The following is a 4701-nucleotide window of genomic DNA, read 5'->3' as shown; positions in this document are numbered from 1 at the left end:
CACGCCCACCGCCGCGGGGGGCGGGGCCCGACTCGCGCGTGCGCGGAGGGAGCAACGCCGCTCGAGACTACGCGCCCCAGCATGCGGCGCGCACGTGGGGGGGCGTCCTACCTGTCCTTAAAAGGGACAGACGCACTTTTGCATGCGGCGACTCCCCTCTCCTTATAAGTGCGTGCGGAAAAGGAGGAGGGGAGGGGAGGGCAGGGCTGAAATCAAACAAGCAAACGCGCTGATAGGAAGTGAGAGGACGACCCTGCCCGCGGGCGGAACTCGAGTGCCAAGCCCGTGCTCCCAGCCGGGACACGGGGAGAAGCTCACGCTTCCTGCCGGAAGCTTCCCCGAGAGCACCGGAAGCGGTTGTTGCTGCTGCGGGCCCACGTGGGCGGTGGGAGTGCGGAGCCGACATAGAGCAGCGACGTGGTGTGTCGGCTCGGACCCCAGCGCTGCCCTGGTCTGGGGTGGGCCCCACCCCGGAGCGCTGCACCACGCAGACCTGCTTTGTACTCAGTCAATCGTAGACGAGTAATATAGCTACATCATGTATTTACACTGTAAATAGCGATCGTATTGATTTGGAAGGACTTCTTCGAGGTGACACTGCTGGACTTTTTGAAGGGCACGTGGCAGGAGTCTCGGCTGCAGGTTTTTCTGGAGTCTCGTTGCCTTTCTGAAAGGAAGTGCCCAAGGCCGTTTCGACAGATGTTCTCTGGGGAGATGGGCGACGCAGCGAACTCGGCCAGTCGCTTCGAGCGCTGTGAAGTCGAAACTGATGTTGGGAAGTTGAAACGGCGTCAACTCATAAACGTCGTGAGTGCCGTTCGTTGTAACTTGAAACGTCTTACGTGGAAAACTGCCTCTGTAAGTGGGGGATGCTTGGCAACAGGATGCAGCATGGGTTAGCGCTCTTCGTCCATACACATGACCCCAAACCAGAAGAAGATGGAAATGGTGAAGAGATCTAACTGCACGTGAGGCGTAGCACAGGCAGGCAGATGCGGGAACAGGGATAGAAAGGAGGCGGCACAGTCCTGATCGGCTCTTCTCGAACTGTATTTCTCAGCTAGCTCCTCTGAGCCTTTTGGACACGGCAGGATGCAGGTCTGAAAAATTAATGATCTGCTTAACTATCTGTAGACGAAACGGTTTCTCTGACTGTTGTTCCAACAGAAGACTAAAACAGATGCAGTAACTTTGGCGTGTCTCATGGTAGAGCTTGGTTACCCCGCTGAGTACAAGCTACAGCCTGACTGGACTCTGATTTTGGGGGTTTTTTTCCTTCTTTTATTCCTTTAGGCTGTGGGGCCGAGCTGTGTGACCACCAGGCGCGTCCGCAGGTGGTGGGTAGTGGAATGACCTTCAGGGAAGGTTAGCTGTGAAATAAGCAATGGCAGACTCCACCAGGATGTGAGGAGAGCAGATGGCAATACTTTCTCTCCTGAAAAGCCACGTGTATCCTTTGACGGTACTGCTGTGACACGGTGAGTGGAGGTCGCCACTGTAACAAGCCTGCCTAGTCCCCAGCCATGGGTCTGCAAGTCCTCAATGCTGAAGTAGGCAGAAGATGTTATAACTCAATGGCTGCAAAGGGAGATGAAGGCTGTAGCACGGCGGTTCCCAACCTTTTTTCCCCCCCGCGCCCTGCTGCTGGGACTGGAGTGCGGGGGTGAGGGAGCTCCTGGCATGCGGTGCGGCGCGGCGCTGCTGGCATTGCCCCCGCAACCCTCATTTGGGTCACAACCCACGGTCTGAAACTGGTGCTGTAGCGGAACAAGATCGCCGGTTGTCTTGGTCTCTTTGCCATTGCATTAGAGTCCTGTTCTGTTAAGAGCTGCATGGAAGCTGATGTGCAGCAGCTTCTCCACAATAAAAAGATGTCTTCCATTTCCTTAAGGCCTGCTCATAAGGCAGATGTTTCCCCTTACAGTGATGTTACTTCTCTGCACCTTTCAAACTAAGTCTCTAAAGTGCTATGTACCTTGTCCAGAAATAATTAAATAGAATGGAAAGGGACTTCTGTATTAAACACTATTGGCTTCCGTTTTATAGCAGATAGGTTTCACTTTCATCACACTTAATTTTTCCAAGTGACTTTTCCCGCATTTGTACAGTGTACAAGAGTGCAAAGCATTTTTCTCCCTAAATGCTTGTCTGGTATCTGCCAATAGTCTGTTCCTCCATTTGAATCCCAGCTCAAATGCGTGGCTTCACTGTAGGCCTACTGCTACATCCATCACTGGTAACTGACTCCTGTTAACATTAGAACATGTAAACCTGTGTTTAGTTGCAGCTGTACTGGTTAGTGGGATTTCATAGCTGTAGCTACCAATGGATTTAGATATAAAGGATGAATGATGTCAGCTGGCACCTCAAAATTCCTCTTTAAAACTATTGTAATGACATAGCCATGAAATTGTGATCTAGAGACAAGACATTAAGATAAATGTCTGACTTGCCCCTTTTGATTGATACAAAGAAGGGCCAGCGAGGTGGTGCTTAAGGGAAGAATGGAAAAAAAACCCCAAGCTGTTAATAGAGTATTTGACTCTTGTTAAAAGTTTTTAGAACATGGCTTAAATTCTAGACTGGGTACATCCAATTGGCTCTCCTAGCGAACAAATGCTAGTTAGACTCTCCTAATAATTTCTGTCTTTGCAGCTCCAGAAGTTGTCTCTTCACAGACTGCTGCAACACTGAAAGAATAAGATCACTTGCTCTTCTCTCCGTGTCTACCTACAGGGAACCTTGTCCCTTCCTTCAAAATGCCAACTCTTCATCCGGGCACCAGCATGCAAAACCATGGATTGGGGCTTCAACATCTCCCCTCACTACTTGAAGAAACCAGAACCCCAGAAACTGGGTCTACTGTGACCTGATATGAAGACCACTAAAGAAGTCTCCAAAGCCAGCCGTTTACCTCAGACTCGTGGGGCTGATTCCATTTGTTTCAGTGCCAGTGGTAAAGGTCATCCAAAAGACTTACCATCCTGAGCTGGCATTTACTCAGGTTTCCTGTGAAGCCTGTATAATCTTTTTTTCTAGATAGAAACCTGGTGAGGATTTGCTGTCCCAGAACACAGCCTTACGAGTCCAGATTAGCTGAATTTGGCCATGTGTACAGTTCCTCCTTTTAACAGCCTGGTTTGCTTTACTCTTCTGAAATGATTTCAGTGAAGCTGCAGTCATGCTGATAATTGGTTTAGGCATAGCAAAACATTATGACCTTGCCCTCCTTCCTACTTATCCCTGTTGATTGATTAAAAGCCCAAAGGGGAATTTTAACAGCACTGGCCGTACTTTCCTGGCTGTACTTTGGCAGTGCTAGCTGACACAGCATAGATGACCAATCTTCCAGAGAAGCAATTAAGTAACAGAGAAAAATAAGAGCAGATGAAAACAAAACAACAACTCAACAGAAGAGACTTGTTAGATGTTTCTGTATTGTGTCTTAGTGGGAATATAATGTTTCATCTCCTTCCGCTTCCAGCCTAGAACCTTAACTGGAAATTGGAAGCCAGCAAAATACAAAGCAGTGTATTTGAGATCAAAGGCAAAGAAGGACTTGCATCTGTCACCATTAAGACTGTTTTCAAGACATGTTTTGCAGCAGGATCCTAAAACCTCACTCGGGGAAGGTGCACAAGTCTTCAAACTGAATTGCTCAGTTTCAGTATTAAAGTGGTGATGGGGATAGGTGGTTTAACTGAAGTGTGACAAGTTCTGCAGCAGGAAGAATGAACTCAGCTTTCATAAAGATTACACATCTTTTGGAGAAAAGCCCTGTTTGTTCTCCCCGAGTGGAACAACACCTGCAGTGTAGGTGCTTTTGATGACTGGAAGGAGCTGTGCCAGGTCATAGTATATTCAGCAGTTTTTCTGGAAATGCTGGCTATGAATTGCTCAATGCAACAGGTAAAAGCAACTCTTCCCTTGCCCAACTTCAACTGAAGAGAAATCGAAGAGTTATTGGTAATTATGAGTTAGTAATAATATAATGAATGTAGTAGACAAAAGGTGTCAAGCTGAGATCAGCGCTTACCTCAGGAATGTCAACTAAATGTGGTTAACTGTACTTCACCTGTTTAAAAAAATAAAAAAAGAAAGTAAGTGGACCTTCTCTAAGATGCCTCCTGTAACAACTACGTACTGGCTTCCAACACAAAGATCCTTTTCATTAAAGTTAACTAAGGACCCAATCCAGGCTGAACATGCACTGCAGGGTTAATCACTCTCCTCCCCACCTTCCCGACAACCTTAGCTAAAAAAGTGCGCTGGCACAAGGAGAGCTACTCATAAGATTTGGCAGAAGGCTTGGGGCTCCGAGGCTTTTTTTTTGTAAAGGAAGCTAGTTTGTTCTCCTGCACGAGCTGAGCAACTACGTTCTAGGCTGGTCAGGAGAATGCAAATGTACTAAGCAGCAAACGTCAACCCTGCATCACAGGTGTTCATGATAGTCTTCTCTTGCCCCTCATTCCTGTTACAGCCAGCGAGAGCAGAAATTTAAGTGGGGAGGGACTATGTACATTTTCAGTTGTGGTCTAGTATTCCTACATGCAGGTGCACATGCTAGAAGATAGAAAGATGGCAATAAGTGGGTATTTAAGAATGAGTTAAAGAAGTTTTACTAAATGCTAGTTTCCAAGGGAATAGAGGGAAATGTTCACTACTGTAAGGTCTGCACTTCAATAAAGTTACTTCCCTACA

The 4701-nt window shown here is 47.5% G+C and overlaps 1 non-coding gene across 1 annotated transcript; it reads left to right on the top strand.

Moving 5' to 3' along the window:
* The first annotated feature begins 154 nt into the window (after positions 1 to 154).
* On the top strand, positions 155 to 4038 carry LOC102372855. The gene is made up of 3 exons (XR_003094539.1): positions 155 to 807; positions 1294 to 1478; positions 2656 to 4038. It is a non-coding gene; the product is annotated as an uncharacterized LOC102372855 (transcript).
* The last annotated feature ends 663 nt before the right edge of the window (positions 4039 to 4701 follow it).

This window comes from Alligator sinensis, unplaced genomic scaffold (genome assembly GCF_000455745.1).
Source record: "Alligator sinensis unplaced genomic scaffold, ASM45574v1 scaffold781_1, whole genome shotgun sequence".
NCBI classification, from domain to species: domain Eukaryota; kingdom Metazoa; phylum Chordata; order Crocodylia; family Alligatoridae; genus Alligator; species Alligator sinensis.
The sequence above is the reverse complement of the archived record's forward strand: the minus strand, read 5'-3'. Positions and strand labels throughout refer to the sequence as shown.